This window comes from Siniperca chuatsi, linkage group LG22 (assembly GCF_020085105.1).
Source record: "Siniperca chuatsi isolate FFG_IHB_CAS linkage group LG22, ASM2008510v1, whole genome shotgun sequence".
In the NCBI taxonomy this organism is placed as follows: Eukaryota; Metazoa; Chordata; class Actinopteri; order Centrarchiformes; family Sinipercidae; genus Siniperca; species Siniperca chuatsi.
This window is the reverse complement of record NC_058063.1, coordinates 8,834,314-8,858,783: the sequence shown is the minus strand read 5'-3', so window position 1 is coordinate 8,858,783 and position 24,470 is coordinate 8,834,314. Positions and strand designations below refer to the sequence as shown.

General features: G+C 39.7%; 1 protein-coding gene across 2 annotated transcripts in view; it reads right to left on the bottom strand.

The window, feature by feature from the left end:
• The window catches only part of LOC122870500 (pyruvate carboxylase, mitochondrial-like), a 292,268-nt gene that overhangs the window by 207,127 nt on the left and 60,671 nt on the right, over positions 1-24,470 (bottom strand). The window lies entirely within an intron of this gene.

Sequence of the window (24,470 nt, the reverse complement as noted above, 5' to 3'; positions counted from 1 at the left end):
CCCCCCATGACATTGTTTTAGCTCTACTTAGAATTGAGTACCTGGAAAACTCAAACCAGAAAGCATTTTGTGTTACTATGACAACCAGCAACCATGCGCTGTCATGTCATTAGCGCTGCCCTATACAGTAACTGCAATCTGATGAAAGATTTATAAAAATGTACCATGAAAAAATGGAAATTAACAAATCTTGTGGCACCCTTGGCTTGTCCTTTAGGCATCCAATGGGTCGCAGCACCTACTTTTGGAACCACTGGTTTAAATAATACACCAAGTACTTGACAAATTAACTGAACCTTCTGTGCGGCAAGAAATCTCAGTTTAACTGCAGTTTATTCAGTAATATAATGCTGCTAGCCTATCTTGTCCAACCCACTAAAACATATAGTGTAATTAACTAATATGCACAATTCCTGGCACAAAAATTAAATTGGTTCAAGTGATTTTGTTGCACAGTATGTTGATCAAAAAAGGCAGTATGCTTCCATATGACAAAAAGATGGATATGCATTTCAAAGCAAGAATTTACATTTCCCCTTTAAAAGAGGATTATTATAGAATTACTCCAGGTCATCTCCAGAGTCAAGCGTGCAATAAAGGTTTCATTAAAATCTAATTCTATTAAAATGAATTATCTTGTCTGCCCTGACTTATGCAGGGGGTTAGATTGCAAGGGTTGAGGAAATCAGAGCAGAGGATGTATAATGTGCTGACCTCTGACAGAGGGGTGAGCACCAGCACAGGAACACTTACGCTTTCCTTTTCCATTTCATTGCATCTTAAATACGTTCATAAAAATGTATATGCATATATGCATATGCAAATACCTAAGAAAGTACTCATGGTATTGGTCACTTACACACATGTGCATGCACAGACACACAACTTGCCCTCACTGGACACGTTCCTACATTATCACAGTACATGTAAAGTACATTAACCTAACACACACACACACACACTAGAAGCCAAGAAAACACCCGCACTATTTGAAAGTCCAGCACGCACATACTCTCACATTCAGCAGCAATCACACAAACTCTGTCTCAATCTGTCACATGTGCGCACGCACACACACCGAGACCATGAAGACTGAGTACTAATTGCATATCATTTTCAGTCGTTTCACTCAGAGCTCGTTAGTAAGGGAGAAGGGGGTGGCTGTGCGCCCAGAACTAAAAGGGGGAGAGGGAGAGAAAGAAAGGGAAAGAAGAAGTATAGTGAAAAGAGAAAGGCAGCTTGTTGTGGCCATAGAAGATGAAGAAATAGAAAATATGACAAACAGGCAGGCAGGTAAAGAAAATATTCTACTCCAGTCTCCAGATACACAAGGATATAGAGAAATAAATAAAAAAGAGACAAGATGACAGCTATACATGCCCAACTCAATGCAAGAGTGAAAAATGAAGTGAGGGGAAGCAGAGGGAGTGGGAGTATGGAAGAGGAGAAAAAGCTGGATTCCAAAACTGAAAGAGCGAGTGGGAAAAGTGGTAGTGTGGAAGAGATTGGATTTGTCCTCGCTCTAAAGGACAAAAGCAACGAAGGCAAAGAGGCCGTGGGAGGAAGCGAAGGTGGAAGGCAGAGAGGGGAGAGGGAGTTGGGATGGGAGTGGAAAGAAAGGATAAGACGGATAAATGGGAGTGTGGGACCACAGGGATAAGGAGAGGATGACCATGTCGAATTAAAGAGGGAGTGAGAAAGAAGGGATGACTGAGGTTAAGGGTGGAGGATGTTAAATTAGAGAAGGACATAATAAGGAAGCGAAGAAAGGAGGAGAGGAAGTGGGATTGCAGAAAGCAAGTTCATCTTTAAGAAAGAATTTTAGGGGGCAAAATGAGAGTATAAGGGAGAAAGAGGAGCTTAAATTATATAGAATTTAGAGAAATACGCTTAAACTCGTTCTTACTCTTATGTGTGTAAACTGAATATGTAGCTACTGCCAGGAGACGGTTAGCCTAGGTTAGCTAAAGACTGGCAACAGGAGAAACAGCTAGCCTAGCTCTGTATATTGTATGAATTTAAATAATTAGATAACGTATTAATTAGTGAGCTTTAGAGGTGCTGGTAGGTGGATTTTGATACTTAGGGACAAAACTAGGCTAGCTGTGTCTCCTGTTTCAGGTCTTAATGCTGAGTTAAGCTAACCAGCTGCTGGCTGTAATTTCATACTGAATGGTCAGATATGAGCGTGGTATCAGTCTTCTTACCTAACGCTCAGCAAAAAAGCGAAAATAAGCTTATTTCCCAAAATGTCAAGCAATTTCTTCAAGTTTAATATGGCAGATGTAAGAAGTGGAAGAGGGGAATGAGGGGAAGGGAGGGATGGAAAAGTTGACAAAAGGGGGAGGAAGTAAGGAAGACACAAAGGTGGGTATTGAGGAAGGAAGTGAGAGCCAAGCAGAGATGAAACTGCGGGAAAAATAGGTGTGCAAGAGAGGAAGATAGGGACACAAAGAACCAGTGAATTAAAAGTAAAAAAAAAAAAACCTATCCTTTTAATTTCACTCTCATCCTTTCTCCTAAATACTCTTTTTCCTTGCATTGCTTCTCTTCTCTATCCTCTCCTCCCTTTTTTCTCCCACCTCTCGTCCTTTCATCTTCCATTGTCTCCAGCTCGCCCTCATGGCCTCGAAATGCAAAACATTTACTCCTTTTGAAGTGAACACTTGATTTTATAACTTCATTAGTGCGCCGAGTGTTAGTCCACATTGTATCAGGGGGGTGTGTGTGTTTCTTTTCCTCAGCGTTCGGATTTGTTAATGTTCGCACAAACCGCGTCTCCGGTAAATACATTTTTCAAGATGGCTCCAGGGCAAGGTAAAGAGCAAAGCAGAAATGTATTTCTCATTTCGGAAAAACTAATGCAGACTCTTGTCTACAAATAACCCCACACACACACACACACACACACACACACAAACTCTTGTCTAGATAAATAAATGGAAATATAGCCAACGTGCTTCCAAGTGGGGCCTGCAGGAATGGAAATGTAGAAAAACAGAGCATAACAGAGAAAGTGGTAGCAATAGATGGCGAGGGAATAGAAAGGATGGATAAACAAACCAAAGACAACAGTAGAAATCAAGAGGGAGAAATGGAAGAATAACACCTGGAAGAAAAGGAGGCCCATAGAGAGAAATAAAAGGACAAAGAGAGATGGGAGGAAAGTGTGAAGGACAGATGGAAAGGACAATAAAGATGGGTAAATGGAGCAAGGGAGAATATGAAAGAAAAACAAATGAAGATTAAGCAAAAGACAGGAAGAGAAAGGCAGTGAGGACGGCAAGGAGGAAGGCATCGAGCCTCCCATCTTGTTTTGTATGAGTTTCATTAGACGGTTTTAGACAGCAAACAGAAGAAAAAGAAGAGGGAGCCTGGCGAGGGGAGGTGAGACAGATGGGAGGGATGAGTTGTCTGCATGAGAGAGGGGAGGAAATAAGAAATTTCAATCATTGTGGCATGAGGATGGCATTTTGACATCAATTTAGCTGGCAGCCGAAAAACTATGCTGCCTGTACGATACGCAAATGCAAACAGAACATGGCTGGAGATGGAGGGAGAGGGGGAGAAAGGGATGAAGAGAGGGGAAAAATATTAAAATCAGTTTATCAACGTAAGGTGAGGAAAAAACACTGAATAGAGAGGAGAGAGGAAAGGTGAGAGAAAAGAATGTCAAAAAATTCCAAGAATTGTTTTTCCAATTACACTAGAAAATTGGCAGAATTAAAAGTATGTGTAAAGAACAGTTTCAGGTAAACAGAGAAATAAACAGGAGAGAAACAGTTGGAGGATATAAGTGGAGGAGGACGAGGCAAGGAGGCAGTGCGGGGGTGAAAAATATGGACGCGCACACACACCCCAGCAGACGCACTCACACAAAAACAGGATCCTATCTGATTAGATTTCCTCTCCTTTTCAGCTCGCTTTCTCCCCTATTTTCTCTGGCCTCACTATCAGCCTATTAATTAATTCCTGCTTTCCTTGTTATGAAGCAGATGGAAGAGTGAGGAGAGGAATGCAAAATAATTTGGGCGTCCAGAAGGGAGCTATAAACGAGATGAGAAAGGCCGAAAGGAGAGAGATGGTGCATGCAGATAAGAGAAGGAGAAGGAAGACAGACAGAAGGGGAGATACTGATGTCAGTACACAATAAAAATCCTTCTGCCAATATATACATTAACTACATACTATAAAAGCATTGTGTTACTATATGAAATGAAAATAATCTCATTAGCTTCTTCTATTCAGTCATTAAAGCATCACAACCAGTCCCTTGCAAAAACATGCTACACATAATATTTAAATATCAATAAGTCATTGTCACATCAGCTGTGATACAGGTAATTACCATAAACACACAAGAGCATTGCTAAAAGGTTTGGTAACCTCTAACAGTCGTTCATAATGCATTTTACTTGACGTGCAATCATCTATTGTTTTGTGGTACCAAAGAGCAAGATGGTGGTGGTGGTTGTTTTTCTTGGGTTTCTGGTGTAAGCGGAGCAAGTATTATATATAACAAAAGTTTAGTGGAAGTGTAGTCTGAATTTCGTTTCTGAGATCCACTGACAGCCTCCATGTATTCCACTGCATCATACAAATGTATAATTCAGGGCCATAACCAACAATTATTCCCATTCATAATCAATTAATCATTAATAGATCAATGCTTATTGCTTAATTGTATAGTGTATAACAACAACAACAACAACATATAAAAAAAATGAGATGCCCACCACAGTTTCTCAGAACCCAAGGTATGGTCTTCAAACTTCTTGTTTTGTCCAGACACATTATACATAAATCATAAGTGCAGCAAATCCTCTAAGCTGAGAAACTGGAACCAGGAAATGTCAAGGTATCTTTTGTTTGATAAATGACAATTGATCCAGGGGTGGCCAACCATGTGTCGTGGAGAGCAAGCTATCTGGAGGTTTTCATTCCAACCTTGCTGATTAGCACTCCTTCAAGTAGAAATAGGAACTCATGAGTGAAATGAAATGCTGAAGTGAGCTGGAAAAACCTGCAGACTGTTGGCTCTCTGGAACATGGTTGGCCACCCCTGGATTAATCAATTATCAAAAACTACGTAATAATTTTCTGTGGCTCTAATAATCAATGAACAGACTAATCATTTCAACACTAGTGTCACGCTTGATTTCACAGCCATGTGCTAATATTTAGCTCATTCATACAGTATCAACAGGTGTTCGATTATAACCTTTGAGATCACTGCCCCAGGTGTGACCTTTAAAGTTTCAACAGCATATTAGCAGCAGATTTATGTCCCATGTGATTCACTCATTTACATTTGACTGGTGTCTCAACTTTTAACTTTGCAACGCACCATGTTTGTGCACCAAGGCCTTCTTGGGAACCAGTATGAGTGAGCGCTCTCCCACATGAGGTCTAGATTGATGCCTAAAATTGATGTGCTAGGGGTGCGTTCGAAGACACCGAGCTGGTTGATTAAACTTAGATATTGACCTGATATCTGTCTCCTTAGTTCTATATTGACTCAACTGTGTTGGTGTTCCTGCTTCAGAACCTTGTTCGAAATAAAGCCAAGCCACAAACCTTTGAACTCATTTGACTATAACCCTTGAAATAAGAAAACGGCATCCACACATAACCTTTTGGATGCATACTTTCATTTGGTAAGGTGGCGTACAGTGAAAGTGGAAACCTGAGCCGAGTCTAGAGTGAGCTCACACATGGCATTGAGTTTGTCAAGCGGGCTCCTCTCATCGCAGGTTTTGCTTTGAATTGGGTCCAAAACACAGTTAGAAGGCTAAACATTAAACATTAAAGTCTTTTCAACACATAATTTATTATTACTGATTAACTACTTCCAGCTATAATTAGTAATTTAATCAACTGCAGTGTTCAAACTCAGAGACATAACCTGATCATTTTTGTTACTGGGGGATTTGTTTGCCTCTAAAAACCAAAAGATAAGCGGTTTAATAATTTGTTCAAATTTAGGAAAGTAAAACTTTTGGGAAAAAAACTGCAGCAATCATGCAGAATTTCATTTAAAAATAAACAATTATTCACTGACCCTAAAAATCAGGTACACTACAGCTCAGTTAGAGGGTCATACCTTTTAAATCAAGATTTAATTTATGTGGAGCACAGGTCTGCAAGAAGGTCCATATACAACAACCAGAACACGCAAATGCACACCAGTAGAGAGACACAAACCAAAAAATGCAAAAGCACACATAGGCCTGATAAAACGCAATCCAAGTTCTCTCACTCGGAAAATTGCACAGTGGAAGTCACAAACAGAGAGAGAAACAGAGACACACACACACACACAACCATAGATTTGTGCATCCACACACATAAGCGCGCATGCATTTTTAACTACATCAGCAACCACACTGCACATTTGGCACACCCACAGAAAGATATCCAACAAGCAACACACATACACTGTAACACATGAAAAAACACAACATGCCAGTTATAAAAAAAACACACAAATACACACAGAGATAGATACACACATAATGACACAAGCCTATGAGTCGCAGACCAGCCCAGATAACATGATAAGTGTAAAATATGAGCTGTGGCGGAGTAAAACAATGAGGAGGGAGTACAGCTGGGAGAAAAAGAAATGGTATGCAATAAATACAACATGAAAGAGAAGAATGAAGAGTGCAGTGCAGAGGAAAGAAGAAATACTGAGGGTAGTATAAGTCCACAAGTTAACGGAGAGGAAGACTGAGGGAAAGAACACAGAAACAGCAAATAGGCAAAGAGACAACGCAATTCAGCCTCGCTACAGATAACTAGAGACCACTTTGCTCAGTATGTGCAGACAGTATTCATATGACAGTGTTTTTGCTAATCAAACTATATACACTCAAGTAAAGAAGAGGGAATGACGAGATGTGTAGAAAGAAGAGTAACTGAGAAGATTCAGAGGATGTCAATGTAAGAGGAAAAAGGAAATAAAGAGTGAAGAATGAAGAGGATAGGTACAAGGGGAGGAAGATGAAAAATGGCTAAGAAAGTGATGTTGGCTTAACATGGAAACTCCTTTATAACCTTTTTATTTTTTTTGGTACAAATTTTCATGACCCGGGGAGCACTGTAGGAAACCAATTAGACAAGTCAAGTTCATTTGTAAATCCCATAGTCACAACAGTCTGCAATTACACATTTTATAATTGCAAAATGCAAAACCATCAGTCTGAAACATGAAAAACATGTTTCTGTAAATCCTGAATGTGGAGGTACTTGTCTAACAGCACTGTTAAAAAGGGGTTGGAAGGGGCGCCTGGCCGGAGAACGCGTACCATGAAGACTGAGTCCAACTCGGGGCCCTGTGCTGCATGTCATCCCCTCTCTCTTTCCCGCCTTTCCTGTCTCTCTGCAGCTGTCACTATCTAATGAAGGCAAAAATGCCCAAAAAAACTCATCTTAAAAAAAAAAAAATATTTACTATATTTTTCTTATTCTAAACAAATTGCATCAGAAGACCAAAACTAACAACTCGTTAGTCTGTCGAAACTTTACAACTTCCCTACCCTGTCTGTAGCATTCAGCCCCAAGCGCATTGGTTCTTACTGAAGACAAACAGGTAACAAAATATCTAGTTTCATTTTTTTTAAAACACTAGGAAATTTCCTAGAAGAGCTGGGCATTGCAGCTTTTAGCAAATGTTACTCAAAAAGGAGTAAATCATGCATTTGCTGGGGACTATTTTCAGCCGTGGATTAATACACATTTGAGTGAGTATGTATTGTAGCAGGACAGTGAATGTGGGATTGAAAAAAAACTACAGTGTTCATCATAATGAAGAAACATGTCACCCTGTACAATGGTGTGGTTCATGATGTGTTTAATAGTGTTTGGACAACACTGGAGGTCTAAATAGCACAGAGGAATCAACTATAATTGGATTTGGCAAATATGAAAAACAATAATTGCTAGCAGGGTCCATTAATTGTTTGTCTTATTCTTAAAAAATCCAATGAAAAGACTAACAAAACCTAGGATATTACCAGCCTTATCCTTGTGATATACTGTTGACATCATGATCTCCACTCCCATAGATTTCTCTGTAATTCTGCACAAGTATTTGCAAAGAAAGGGACGTATGCTTCATAGAAACTATCATTTGCGCAGGTGTGTGAATGCATATGTAGACAACCAAAGTTATACATGCATCTTGCATACACAAGCCGAGGCTCATCAAATTGGGTATGCACACACATACTCAACATCTACAGCTATCCTCACTGCTGGAATTTTCCTTTACAGGTTTTAGATAAACGAACCATGCAGCATGACTGTATGAGCGTGCAGCTGGAATGGAGTCACTGGGTCTTCTCCATATACCAAAGCCCAGCAGGAAACCATCCTAATTAAACACAATGCTCTGAGCAGGCTGTAGATGCGTCTTTGATGCATGAATGTATGTGTGTGCTTGTATTAGCATGAGAGAGAGAAGTCTCTCTAAACACAAGCAGGGAGATAGAGAGGCACACGAGACAATTTATGCACAAGCCTTTTTAAATAAAATTATCTTCTCGACAGGGTTCTCAGCATGATACACCGATAGGTAGGCTTGCTGCGTGCAAGACAGCCCTGCAAAGTGGCAAAGCTTTCCTTTACGTCTAGCTGGGAGGGATTTCATCTGTCATTTCACCCCATTAAATTCCACTCACAGCTCTCTGACTAACAGGCTGGTGAATCATTTGAATGCAAGCAGTGGCGCCTGGTATCCAGTCTGTTAGTTGGTGTGTGGGGAGTGACAACTTAACAATATTGACAAACATGACCTGCAATTGGTCGGTTCAAACAGACAATGCTCCAGCACATTTTTGCAGGCTTCAGTGGGTGGATTGGTGCCTGACAAATCCCTTGTGGTTCATGACAGTACAATCAAGTCAGAAATGAAACTGACATCTTCATTAGTGAGTCTTTAGCTAAATGCAAGCAGCTTTTGCTACTCCTCTTTGAAAGGCAGACTCGACATTTGAAGCTAAGAAAAAAATAAGACGCTTCTTCTGTTTTCAGCTTGGGAGAAGACTGATGTACCCCCCCCACTGCTATCCCCAAATGCATGTCTGTCCCAGGGCCTTACCCATGATCCACCACCTTTTGATGCTGAATCCTCTGGTTTTCATCAAGTCTTTGATATGACTTGGCTCGGAACTCCCGAGCCCTTTAGAAAAGGCTTAGGAGGTATCCAAAGGGGATTACTGGACGGAACGTATGGAAATGACAGTTTAATTTATCATTTAGGTCATGGTAATTCATGCAAATTAGGATTTCATTAATTCCAGCCTTGGGTTTAAATGGTGTTGCTCTTGTAGGGGTGTGCAGTCTTGTCAGGATCGCACGTGAAGGTGATGGTGCGGTGGCCCAGGAAATATAGTAATTCATATAAAACCGCAACAGAAAAGGTAATCCCCATAGAAACACCTTCTTTAACATTATTACTACGATCTATGGAGGAGGAATGACAAAAAACCAAAAAACACCAGGAATGTGAGCTGATATGTTGGAGCTGTTTTTGCTGATGTGCATTGCTCAGGTGCATAATGTCAGAACTTAACACTGCAGGTTATTAACCCTTTGTTTAGATTGGCACAATTTGCGTCAAAAACCCAACCACTCTTTACACAGTCATAACTCAGTCAAATCTGAACACAAAGACATGGTACACACACACTCCTGAAACCGTTTCCAGGGACACCAGTATCCCTGATATCTATTACAACGTTGTCTGTGATAGACAAAGTTATGTTAGCATGTTAAGATGCTAAACTAAGATGGGGAACCTAGTAAAAATTATACCTGCTTAACATCAGCATGTTAGCATTGTCATTGTGAGCCTGTCAGCATGCTGATGTTAGCATGTAGCTCAAAGCAATGCTGTACCTAAGAGCAGCCTCACAGAGTCTCTAGCGTGGCTGTATACTGTACTCTTGGTTTTGACATTATTAAGGCAAAAAATGCCCCACCAACATGTTTCCTACTGGGTATCCTACTCTGTCCATTCATATACAGATATTTGTGGTCTGTTAAAATGCTATAGAAAATTTCTGAGCAGCTTAACTTATTATGACAAGTAATTTATGACGTGCGTAGCTACAGTAAGCAGTGACTGCCAACAGCCTGTAAATAATAAATTAAAACTGAGCATAAAAAGCGTAGTGCTCAAAGGGTTAAAACAGTTAGAGCGTTTTCCAGCTCTTTGCATTCAGCTGTTTCTTGCATCTCCTTATTGCTTCACTGCTAATAGCTACTAATAATTATCTCCATTCATAAACGATGGAGTAATTGTCTTTATCTGCTTATGCAGGATCTTATTGTACAGTCGAGTAAATGTCTAAAATGTCATATTCAAAGGCCTTAATGTTAGAAGAGAGTCAAGTTCGGCCATGTGCATAAAAAACATTTCATACAACCAAAAACAATGACTGCTGTGATTATAATCATGATAAGCTTCCTTCCTATCATCTTAAATAGCCTAAACACTCACTCTCCTCTCTCCCTCACACACACACGCAAATTAGATTCTCCCCTGGTGTCAGGACAGACGCACGCTCAAGACACACACACAGATACATCCCTCATTCTTATTCATCTGCTTACTTCTCAATCACTCACTGTACGCTTCGCTGCACAATTATAATCACCTTAAAATTATTTTACGACGTGCTCACAAAACCAAACAAAACTCCTCTGAGTGCACGAACACACACAAATATAAATGCTTTGGTGTACACTGTAACACACAAACTACGCAGATAGCTAAATATCAAAAGCTGGCTTCAGTTGTATACTGCAGTGCTTATAGACACGCATTCATCTGAATTTTTAAACAAACATCAAAGCGTATTGTAATACAAAGGCTAATTCAGGTAATCACTTTCACACACTATTTACTCAAACACATACACACTTACAATTATTATAACCATTATCTAACTTATTACAGAGCGTCCAGGCATGTCATCTATGCAGCTTGGCAGTATTTCCTTGTCAATGGTTATATTACGGACAGACACACACACACACACACACACAAAAACAAACAGACACCCTGTGTGTGGACAGAGGAGATGCTGTGGATTGTTTACTGATGCATGTGTTTTCTTGTGGCGTTAAGGAAGACAAAAATGGACAGGAGCATACAGAGGAGGAGGAGGAGGGGAAGGAGGAGGAGGAAGAGGCAAAGGAGGGAGAGGGGGGAGTGGGATAACAAAGTCAATAAGCCATCAGAAAAATAAATAAATAAAATATAAGGGAAAAAAGTCCAGAGGAGCAAAGAGCAGGAGGAGAGAGGTTAAGAGAGGATAAGCAGAAAAAGAAAGTGATGAAAGAGAAGGATGCAGGAACAATAAAATGAAGAGAATTTCTTCACAAAGTGGTGGAGGAGAGGAGAGTATGGAAGGGAGGGAAGGAGGGGGAGAGGATAGTGGCCATTTTTCAAACAAGCACATAACTACTTTTAGCATGGTGACCGTTAACAAGTGTATAATGATACTGCATTGACATTTTCTTGAATATGTTTTTATACTTGACTGTGCCAAAAAAAACATGAACAAGTGTGAAAGTGTTGGACAAACTAGAGAGGGAGAGGGGGGATAATTGCTGATGTGGCAGCCACTTCTCCAGCTCCCACGTTCAAAAAGGACAGCAAAGCCAAAAAGCAGAGAGCTGGAGATGCTGGCTGCTATATCCAGTGTTCAACAAGGGGATGAAAGAAGAGAAAGAAAGAATGAAAGACGGTGTGGAATAAAAAGAAATCGCAAGACAAGAAGGGAGAAAAAAAAAAGAGGCTCAAAGACAAATTGAAGGATAGAGAAACGCATCAATGATGCATCACGGCAAATGGTTTTAAGGTGAAATGCATTAATGCAGAATCAAACATATCTAAGCAACGCAGGCCTGAAACTTTGGTCCAGCAGGCTGCTGTGCTTTATTCCTACAGAAGCTCTGGGTCGCTCGACTCTTCTTTCAGTTCACCTCATGTCCCTTCCCTCTCTCCATTTCCACCCCTCGTTTGCCAGACCCTCAATTAATGCGAGGCATTGTTTCTTTCTGTCTTTCTCACTCCCACTCCCTCTCTGTCACTCTCTCAGCCTGATGAAGATGGAGAGTGGTCATTTAAGACTAATTAGCTAGCCTAAACAGACAAATAACCAGGTGCAGCACACACATTTTCTCTTAAGCACTGATGTATCAATGCATGTGCATGCACACATATCCACACACTAAGAAGGCAAGAAAACGGATGTTGCACTCTCTCTCAAGCACACATACCAAAAGCAACAAAGCCTGTAACTATGCTAACTCAGCTTGACACACATCAAACTGCATTCACACACATGCTCTCTAATTCTCTTTTTGTCTGCAAAATTGTCAAAATAAAAGCAATAAAAACAAGAGAATGCTATTGTTTACTGTTTTAAAGACACAATCTTGTTGCGGCGCTTCTAAAAACACCATACTTATGGCAGCAATATTACATGGCAGGCTATTCACTTGCCTCATACCAAGGATGTAATGATAGTAAGTTTTTCTGAACTAGCAGTATTAAACATGAATTATTAGATAATATCAAGTCCAAATGTTATTCCTCACTCAACACTGTGCAGTAGATTTAGGGAATTTGTTTGACATCACTATAACAAAACTGAGAAAATTACTATTACAAAATTAGTATTAGAGGTTTATCATTCCACTGTATCAGGTCAACATTGGAAAAAAATTGATATATGATGCATCGAGTGTGATGATATGGCGTTTAATAATATTACCATTTAGACGCTCAATATTACACTGTTAAAGTGATCAATACTTTTTGTCTATGCGAAGCCCTCAATCTGAAATGATTCAGACACAAGCATGCATGAACAGGTTTATTATCTGCACGTCAGAAGGGCTGTTTTATTGTGCTGTGGTGTAAATGCAGATCACAGTTAAGTCTGTCATCAGTCTGTCGATATAGTACCTGCACGCTATTGGATTTCTGTTTTAAAACGAGCATCGACCAGTCACTGTCACCCCACATCTCTATGATGGATTTGATGCAGTTTGATTAATGACCTTAGAGATTTTGTTTTCGATACAGTGCTGATGGTCTATAGGAACATGTTATTTATTACTATATTGCAGTTGAAGAGGTTTTAATTTCTTTTCCTGTGTGTTAAAAGCTGCTTCAGAAGCATTTTTGTCCTGGCAAGAATAGAAACAAACTGGCAAGAAAATGCTGAAATAAAGATAATGCACAAAACATCATGGCTTCAATTCAAAAATTTTATCAGTCCTCAAAACACCCTTGTCAGTCAAATTCTATTCCAGATACTGGGTATGTTAGCTAATCATGTCATGTCACTCTCATTTGAAATATAATACACAAGTTGCCTACAAACTATTATAGCTCAGCATGTGCCTGACATCCTCTATCAGCAGAACAGTGTGCAAACATTGTACCGTCTATGCTGAGCTGTATTAAGTGTGTGCAGGATTAAAGGCACACTGCTTTGGTTTGCCGGAGGGTATGGATTTCGATGTCAAAATCATGAGCCAAATCATTTTACTGGACTGGCCGGTTAGTTGGGAGAGCCTTTGCTTTTTTTTTTGTTTGGTGGTTTTTTTGGGAAAAATGCCAAAGGAATGGTGAGCAGACCCAGCAGAGGTTTGCAGTGTTATTTTTTTCAGATAACTGCAGCCAAAAATGACTGACTTTTTGAACTGTTTAGTGCTATTTTGCACTTCACTGATGAAGACCATGAGATTTGAAGATGCTAGTAAGTGGTCGCTGAGTGGAAGTTATTTTTGTCACATATGTTTTGCAAAAATTTTCTTTAAGAGCTTTTTTTGGAGATGGTGTTCTCAAGATAATCATTACAATATGCAACCAAGGATCAGAAAACAGGTAAATAAAACTGCATCAATTCCGAAAAGTACATTCAGCACCAAAACTGAATCGGAGCTTCTAAACATGCTCATGCTATTTTCTTTTCACCATTTAAGTGTGTGTAAAATATATATATATATTTTTTTTTATTATTATTTTTTTTTCATACTGAGCACTTTTGGGACCTTCATTCTTGACCTTGGACAAAGCTGTTGATTAAGAAAGACCTTAAGGTGAGATGTGTTTTGTCAACTGCAGTGTCCAAGGTCAAGACTGAACTTTGAAACTCAACTTTCAACTTGTAGATTCGTGAATAACAGTCAACATCTGAAGCAATAATTAAACCAGACTGCATTCAATAATGTAATTACCCGAGCATTAATGAGAGGAGTTGGTGAGTCTGTGCAGCTACAGTAGCCAGAAAAGTAGCAGGAATGTTCAGGTTCTTTTTGTCAACATTAAACCTAACAGCCAGAGTTTACAAAAAGCTCCATAAATCAAACAGTTACTCTAAGGCATTAAAGGTTGGACGTGGTTCAGGTTAGGTTTAGAAATTGTTTGTGAGATTTGAATTGATGGAGCTTGATGGGGCGATGCACAGCCTGGGTGAAAGCACTGCCTGAGAAATAAATAGACTTTGGGGAAAAGAAAATGTTAATGTGGTTGACTTGTCAGACTTTTTTCTGTATTTTTGAGAAAATATTGTGGAGACTGGACAAAACTGCGAAGTCCTGCAAATAATCCGGGAACTGGTGGAATTTGTTGTCGTCGTTTCCTGGTGGGCCACATCTGAAAATTTGGACACATTCACATGTAAGGAACTCTGCCTCCTGACATTTGTCCCTCACATGTGCACACGCACAGATGGCCCCACATTTAAGGCAAAACACTTTCTCCTTGTGCCGTTTCATCCAAATAGGCACACAATCCCTACCGTCTCTTCAGCATACACACACACAGCATGAGCCTGGGGGTATAATTACATTACTTTGGGATCAAAAGTGTCCACCAATCTAACAAAATGTGCAATGTCCCTTGACGGCAACATGCACACTCACAAACACTAGCTGAATTCACGCTGCCACTGAGAAACACACTTAACGCACAAAGAAAAGATCATTTACAACTAAATTATAGACAAATCAAATCTTGAGAGAGGAGAAGTTCAAAAGGTAGAGCTGGAGTGGAATGCAGAGGCAGGCTCTCCGTCTCATACAAAACACTCACACTCATGCCTTTCAAACAGACAAGCGTCTCGTACACAAGCATCTCCCCCTCACACACACGGTATGCCTCCCAGACAAAATATCTTACATGTATCTCACATTTTGTCTGTTGCTTACACACTCAGACGCGCCAGAAAAGAATTGACTATTGTGCAGAAATTCAGTAATGCAGGAAGACAGATGAATAGGTATTCGTATAATGTTCCTGTGCAATGTTTTTTCCTTTTGCAAGTGTGTATGTGTCTCTGTCGATGCCTTTGGATATCAACATTTTTGAATACGGGGGCGTATTTTTGTATGCATCTGTGAATGACAGAGTGTGTGTGCGCATTCATTCTGATTATAGATTGTGGTATTCCGCCTCCTCACTGACACTTGTGTACGCACCCATTACCACCGCTGACAGACAGAGAGACAGAGAGAGAGACAGAGAGAGAAACAGAGACAGAGAGAGAGAGAGAGAGAGAGACAGAAACAGAGAGATAGAGAGAGAGACAGAGACAGACAGAGAGACAGAGACAGAGACAGAGAGAGAGAGAGAGAGAGAGAGAGAAGCAAAACAAGCAATGAAAAGTGAGGATGCCTTCTCAGGCAAAAAAGATACTACCTTGTTAAGTTAAAAGTGCTGAAGAAAATCGAGAGATATGATACAACAATCAAAGCAATATAGAGAGAAGGTGGAGGAAGAAAAGGAGCAGAGGAGGAAGAAGAAACAGTATTGGTGAAGGGGGGGTGTGAGGAACAGGGGCAGGGTAGAGGAAGAGGAGAAAAATGGGAGGACATATGGAAAAGAGAAAAATAAATGTTAAGATTGTTTTGTGTAAAGTTTGAGGTGGTGAGTTCGGGCTTGTAACTGCTTCCCCTCTTTACAAAAGGCAGTTTGTGTTTGGAATTAGAGCCCAACTGATACATCAGGATCAGCATCATTATCAGATTCATCAGCACCGGCGTATGTCAGCAAACAAATCGCAGTAAAGAAATGCCAAAGAAATATTTGAAGTAGAGGTCTTCGTGGGTCCACTCAGTTCGTGGTATCACAGACAAGACTTGGGCTAGGTCCAAATTATATAGTCTAACCTGATAGGGTAGGTCCAGTTGTATTGCCCAGAGTCTCGGATCTGTGTGTCAATATGTCTTATGCCTGAGTCGATCTGAAGAGACTAGCTGTCAGCTCTGATCACACAGTGTCTCAATCATTACAGGAGGGAAATGTCTTTATAGTATACCGTGTTCTCAGTTGGTATGCACGAAATCAACATACTTAACTATTTAATACTAACAGGGAATTATGCAACACTTTTCCAGTGTAATCACACTATATAGGCGACTCGAAACGTATAAACAGTATGGCCATTACATACTGTAGTTTGACAACTGGAAAGCACACACGTTTATTCGTCAACTGTAAAATGTCCTAGTGAGTACACATCTTGGTCAGAATAACTAAATTCAAAGGATCCTTATAAAAAAAAAGAACCAGTTTGCTTATGTCACGTTTTAGTTAAAAATGAAAGTCTGTTAATATATCATTATCAGATTTTTTGAAGTCTCGTGTTATTATGCTATTGGCCTCAAAAATCCAGTATTGGCCAGGCTCTATTTGGAATGCAGTGTCATCATAAGGGCAAATGCTCCCCTTGTTATTGACATAGGCACTAATCAAAGCAAATACACCAAGGATTTAACTTAATGGCTTGCCTGTGTATCTGCTTTTAAAAATGTGATTTAATTACTTCAAGGCCTGTCTTCAGGTTTTCATTTTGTCTTCCGCCTATACAAATACATGAAAGGATGGAGCAAAAGAGACAGACGGAGGTAGAGAGTGACAAGACAGCAGGATAAGAGGGCAAATGGTGGCAGCGAGGATGGAAAAGGACAAATTCATGAAGGGACAAAGAAAATATGAAGCATGAGAGAGTGGATGAGGCAAAGGTGAGGTAAAGGACAGAGAGAGGGAGAGATGAATGAATAGAGAGATGTCAAGGGGGGGAGAAGAGGATGAATGTGAATGAGAGGAGAGGAGAGAATGACAAAGATGAGACGGATGAGACAGGAATGATACTGGAAGACAGGGAGGGCCGGAGAGGGGAAAAGAAGGAGTGATGAGAGTGACAGTGAGTGGTAGACACACAGAGGGAGAAACTGACAGGGCTGTAAGGATGGCGGAGGGAAAGAGGGAGAGTGAACAGGAGGCAATGGTGCGAGGAAGAAAGAGATTGGGAGGATGGAGAAATGGACAGAGGTGGAGAGACGGATGCAGTGAGTCAGCTGAGGACAGACAGATGAAGGGGAGAGCCTGAGGGAGGAATGAAAGATGAGATGGATGGGTGAGAAGGAGAGAGAAAAAGAGAGGGGACTTTGATACCTGAGTGTGTGTGTGTGTGTGTTAGTTACAGTGACCCTCACTACAGATAGCAACCTATTAGTAACAGATCAAACTGCATACCAAGCAGACACACACACACTAAAATCAAAGTGAGGGAATCTGTTCCAGAGAGCATCTAATTAAGGGGGAAACAAGGCTAAGAGCCCATTTGCAGGTGGTACTGACATGATATCTGTATCTGGATATCTGATCTGGATAATGATCTGATCACAGCCCTTTGCATTTACACCTAGTATTAAGAGTTCTGGTTATCTCAATTCTGTCTGTACAGTGATCAGTTCTTACAGAGGTGGGGCAAGTCATAAGTAAGTCTCAAGTCTTGGCTAAAAAGTACTAAGTCAAGTCCCGAGTCAAGACCAACAAGTCCCAAGCCAGGGCCAAGTCCAAACATTGTATTTAGAGTCCTAAACAAGTCATTACGCACCCCTCACAAAATTATTGGCATTTTAAAATTTTTGTAACAAGGATCATACATTTACAGAAATAAGGAATTTTTTCTTAAAAAAAATGTATTTATCAATAAAGTATTTCTGATTTATTACTTTTAAATAATTAGAAAAAAATGACAATTAAAAAGGCAAAATTATCAGGTGTCATTCCTGTGACTAAGGTTGGGGTTCAATAGCATTTTATAAAATCTGAATCTAGTTTTGAATCCATTTGTCTTCAGCATTCAACATTTGAAAGAGAAGTTAAAAATAACTTAAATTCAAAGATTTAATTGAGATCTGTACATTGTCTTTACTTTAGCACATCCCAGATGAATGTAAGAAATGCTGTTGTGGGTTCTACTTATTTTTCCTTTGCAGAGGAATGGGTCTGTTGTCTGTAGCCGTGTGACTCGGCAGGAGAAGACCAGTTAGGTGACCTTTCAACTTTTTTGTGACCAAACTATGCACGCTGAATTTACACCTAGCCAAGATCAGATCATAGTGAGAGCCACGGCACCTCCAGATGTGGTCTGATTGCAATGTGTTCAGTGTGCATTTGTATTTTCCCTCATTCAGACAAAATATCCAAATACAGACTGCATGGTTATTCCAGGTGTCATTGAGGTATAACAGTCTACAGCCACATTGGTGACACTGTCATGGATTCCTCATATGGGAATCATGAATGTCTGCTCCAAAATTCATGCTAATTAACCTAAAATTTTAACATATTCCACTCTAGCCCAAAGTGGTGGACCAACCAACTGACCCCACAGACACCTCTAACGTGGCTAAAACCGAGAGAATTGAGAAAGAAAGAGTAAGAAGGAAAGAACAACAAAGATAAAAAAGGAGAGTCAAAAACAAATACCAAATGACATATCTCAAACAAATAAAGCAGGGTTAAGAGAATGAAACAGAGAGGGGGAGTGAAGAATGAATGACAAGTTAAGGGAGTTCTGGAGAGGCTGGATGGCTATCTTCAATTCAGTTTTATTTATATAGAGCCAATTCATAACAGAAGTTATCTCACTGCACTTTTCCTATAGAGTAAATAGGGAAAGTGGGGGGTGGAAGAGAGGGAGGCACAATGCAAATTCCACCTAGAATTTTTTAAATACTAGAAATATAATTGTAGTGTAAATATTACTAAATTAATAATACTAGGAATGACAGCTATAGGAAAAATAATGTCAGTATTAGTAACAGAGCCAATAACAACTGTAGTAGCAGTTGTCGAGCAGAAACAACCACAGATCCAGTCTCTGCAGCTCCGGAGGCAGAAATACTTGCTGAAACTGACAGAAGGAGAGAAGAGAGAAACGAGAAGGCACTGAACTACAGGAGAGAGATGTCGAGTTAGTAACATGCAGTAATGAGATAGAAATGCATACAGATGGAGAGGGTGAGAAGGAGAGAGGAAAGAGTTGCATCATGGGAAGTCTCCCGGCAGTCTAGGCCTATAGCAACATAACTAAGGGACTATAAGCCTACTCTTAAATGTGGAGATGGTGTCTGCCTCCTAAACCCAAACTGGGACCTGATTCCACAGGAGAGGAGCTTGATAACTGAAGGCTCTGGCTCCCATTCTATTTTTGGAGACTCTAGGAACCACAAGTAATCCTACAGTCTGGGAGCACAGTATTCTAGTCGGGTAATAAGGTATTATGAGCTCTTTAAGATATGATGGTGCCTGATCATTAAGAGCTTTGTAGGTGAGGAGAAGGATTTTAAATTCTATTCTGGATTTTACAGGGAGCCAGTGCAGAGAAGCTAATATTGGAGAAATATGATCTCTTTTCTTGTCAGTTCTTGTCAGTACACCTGCCGCAGCATTCTGGATCAACTGGAGAGTCTTAAGGGACTTATTCGGGCAGCCTAATAATAAGGAATTGCAATAGTCCAACCAAGAAGTAACAAAAGCATGCACTAGTTTTTCTACTACTACTGATTATTGCAACGATTTTTGCAAGAGGGCAGACCTTGAAGTTTGTTTCATGTGGGAGTTAAAGGATAAATCCTGATCAAAGATAACTCCGAGGTTCCTTACGGTGTTGCTGGAGGTCAGTGCAATGCCATCTAGAGTAACTACAGTATATCTTTAGATATTGTGTCCAAGTACAATAAATTCAGTTTTGTCTGAGTTTAACATTAGAAAATTGCAGGTCATCCAGGTCTTTATGTCCTGGAGGCATGCTTGAAGTTTAGCTAACTGGTTAGTTTCATTAGGCTTGATCAGTAGATATAATTGGGTATCATCCGCATAACAATGAAAGTTTATGGAGTGTTTCCTAATAATATTGCCTAGAGGAAGCATATATAAGGTGAATAGAAGCGGTCAAAGCACAGAACCTTGTGGAACTCCGTGACTAACTTGGGTGTGCACAGAGGACTCACCGTTAATATGTACAAAGTGAGATCGATCTGCTAGATAGGATTTAAACCAGCTTAGTGCGGCTCCTTTAATGCGAATTACATGTTCCAGTCTCTGTAATAGGATGGGATGACCAATGGTGTCGAACGCAGCACTAAGATCTAACAAGTACAGAGACAAGTCCATTGTCTGATGCAATTAAAAAGGTAATTTGTAATTTTCACCAGTGCTGTCTTTGTGCTATGATGCAGTCTAAATCCTGACAGAAAATCCTCAAATAAACTAATGTTATTTAGAAATTCACACAACTGATTGGCGTATGCTTTCTCAAGGATCTTAGAGAGAAAGGGAAGGTTACATGTAGGTCTATAGTTGCTAAAACTCCTGGATCAAGAGTGGGCTTTTTAAGAAGCCGTTTAATTACAGCTACTTTCAAGGATTGTGGTACAGCGTGTTAATAAAGACAGATTGATCATATCCAGTAAAGAAGTGCTAACTAAGGGTAAAACGTTTTTAAGCAGCCTAGTTGGAATGGGGTCTAAGAGACAGGTTGATGGCTTAGATGAATTAATTGTCGAAGTTAGTTGTAGAAGGTTGATAGGAGCAAAGCAGTCAAAATATATATCAGGTTTTACAGTTGTTTCTAAGGTTCCTGTGTTTGAAGATAAGTCAGTACCGGTTGAAGGCAGGACTTGAATTTTTTCTCTAATAGTTAAAATTTTATTATTGGAGAAACTCATGTCAAGTCGTTACTACTGAGGGCTATAGGAATATATGGTTCAATATAGCTATGACTGTCAGCCTGGCTACATTGCTGAAAAGAAACCTGGGGTTGTTTTTATTTGTTATGATCTTGAATTCACTTACTCAGACATACACTAATGGTGGGCTTCCTGGCATGGGAATGGGCATAGCATGAGATACATAAAAAAATCTTTTTGAATTTGGGTGTATGTGTCACACAACAAGGAGGAGAAAAAGAAAATGACAAAGAGAGAGAATGAAGACAAAAGACAAAGAAGCCTAGGCTCAACTGCAGCCAGGCTGGAAAAAGAGAAAGTTAACAAATCGAATACGGAATGAGGAGAATGATTGATGAAAAGTGAATTAGGCAGCAGAGATGAGAGCGATGAAAGACGGTGTGGGGAGGAGAGTTGGGCAATGAACAGCAAGTTTAAAAGGGAGTTTCACAACTCTGCATGAAAAATACCTCGCTGACAAGTCTATTAGTAACAGTTTCAAACACACAAAAACAAGAATGAATGTGCTCACACACCTCAGAGATTGGGAGTACAGCAGAGCGAAACAGAAAAGCTGAAAGACTAATGGACATTATGTTCAAATACAGTAAAACCACAAAACCAGTTTTCACTTTTGTCATTTACACTCTAATGTAATACTTGTCCCATTGTAATGAGTATAATTTCCTCTACAATTTAGATGGATGCACATTAAGTTTCTGTTGGAAAGACTTGTTCTCTTTCCAGCCATTAGATACTTCAGCTGTGGCTGCTTAGAGCTAAACCTCCGCCTGAAATGAAAGCTGTGCAAATGAAAAGTGTTGCTTGTGACAGTTGAAACTTTCAACATGTGCCGTTTCTTGCAGGACGCTGCCCAGATACAAGTAATTACTGCACAAATGACCCCAATTCCCCCAAAATGTCAAATTTCCTTGGTGATATGAGGTTTTCCCTGCCAGACAAAGATGATATGACAAACTGGTGCAGGACTGGAGTGGAGGGGACCTTTAATACATGAGAATGACTTTCTATCAACTTACTGTCACGCTGATAGGAGCACAGCACTGCAGGGTTAGTGTGTGTCAATGCATGTGTGTAAGCAGGTAGAAATGCTGTAAAAATGCGGTAAAAATGTTTCACTATGAAAAAAGTGCATAAAGAGAAGGAGGAAAGATATAAAACAATAAGAGGTAGTGGCGGCACAAAGGCAGAATAAAGAAACATCTATTGAAACACAACACAGAGTCAAGATCTTTCCCAACTCATTTTGTTCCCAGAAATAATGCAACATGACATCCTTAGTGAGTTCCAATTAGATGACAATATTAGTATGATATTGCCTGAGTTCTTCTGTGTCCCATATCCTCCATTTTTAGTTTTTAAAATGCATTAGATATGACACTGTATTCAGCAGCAATAATAGGAAAGAAAGGCAATTCTGGAAAGTTTACATTGTAGATATATCTGCTCTGTGCACAGGAAAACTCAACACACATCATGCTGGAAAAAAAAACTTGAAAGAGATGAAAAAGTGGAAGAGATCACAGTGTTATGTGAATTAAAGCTGTACAGTAAATGAACAATTAACTGTTGATATCTTGGAAGTCAAGCACCCATCATACAGCTGCCCTGGCTATAGGAGTTTTGGTTTGCTTTAAAAAATATCACATAAAACAGAACATGTTAGAAAATAAGTTTATTTGTTAATCAAATACCACAAGGATAGGGAGAGAGATGTGGTTAAACTATGACACGTTCACCTTTATAATGTCTAATATCTAATGCACAGTAGGCCTCCTTATCCATTTTCATCTCAAAATATTACCTGTCACATGCTTAAAAAAAATGGTACCCTTGACCACTAGTTGTAGTATGTTGCAATGTTTTTTTTAGCAGGCCCCTATTTTGTTTGTATTTTCGACAATGTTGTTGTTAATGTTGACACAGCACACATTCCTGCCAATGGTTTCATGCAATTCCACTTATCTACAGCTGGTGGCAGTAACTTGCCAAGACACTAACAATGCGTATCAAAAGCAGGGAAGAAGAAGACTAGCTAGCCGGTGAAAACATGGATGTAAACCATGTAGATGTTCAAAATATTAGAGAAACTTTGCAAATCTTCTGAGGAAAAAAATGGATTCAACGCGTTAGGCCTCAATGATACACTTTTTGTGAGAAGCACTGAATGTACACATACCTTTGTTTACTAGTGAACTCCACACTGGAACTTTAACTCACTGCCCCTGCACACCAACACAGGCTGCTTAAATGTTGGGTGGTGCTATGCTGGGAATTTGCTGAGGTGCCTCATATACTCTTTACGGAATCATAAAGGTGAAATAGGTCCTAACATAACAGGAAAAACAAAGCTACGACGCGAGTCAGAGAGGGTCTATACAAGCACACACAATCTTTGGAAGATGTCTAATCAGCTGAAGTAAGTGAGCTGTGTGGGTGCACTAAGAGTATCAAGGGGCTTTAATCCATCATTTAGTTAATAACATGTTTCCTTAACTGAGCTCACTAAGTTCCCAGAGCACACTGAGGTAACCACTGCATGTAGCAGGTGGGTGAACACACCACTTTTTAAACTAAAAAGAAAAACAAATGACAGGTGTTCATCCTCATATAAATCAGAAAAAGAAAAAATAAACTACAACCCTACAAAGAAAAATGAATAAATAAAAGACTAAATTATGCCAAATTTTTATTGATGACAAATATTATGCTGTCACATTTGTCTTTCGGATTATTATTAAGTCACATTACCTAGATTTTTAGGGTTAGCATAAGTATTTAAGACCTTAACTGACAGGATATACTTAAAAAGTGGATGCAGTTTTACTCAGAATAACACAAATTAATGGTTTGGGAAAACAAAATTGACCTCTTGTTGAGAGTGGTGGTTGTTTGACTTGATGATCGCCAGGACTTCAATGTTTACTGATGAGTTTTTTCATTCATCCAGAGCTGATTTAGGTCACTGTGATGTAATGCATATATAGCAAGTTGATCAAAGAGCTTCTTTGTTTTGTTTTATATTTCTTTTACACAAAGACCGATAGACAGACGAGATGAAAAAAGCCAAACAAGAGTGTAGAGGCTGATCAAGACAGCGAGAGAATACAGCTAACAAGGATGTCAGTCATGTTCGGTTGCCATAGGAACAGGGGAAATCATTTTGTTTCCATGCAAATCTCCCCCCTGCCTGTAACTTCCTGTGTTAGTTGCACTGATGTGTTAGTCTGTCAGCTTAATTCATTAAATTGAGCTTATTATGCAGGAAATCCAATATGAATTAGTGTAATTCTGGTTTTATGTGTGTACACACATCAGTGCTGAACAAAGATTTATGGGTCTGGGTGAGACTGAAGAGCCTATATACCTGTAACTGTGCGTTTGTCTTGTGTGTGTAT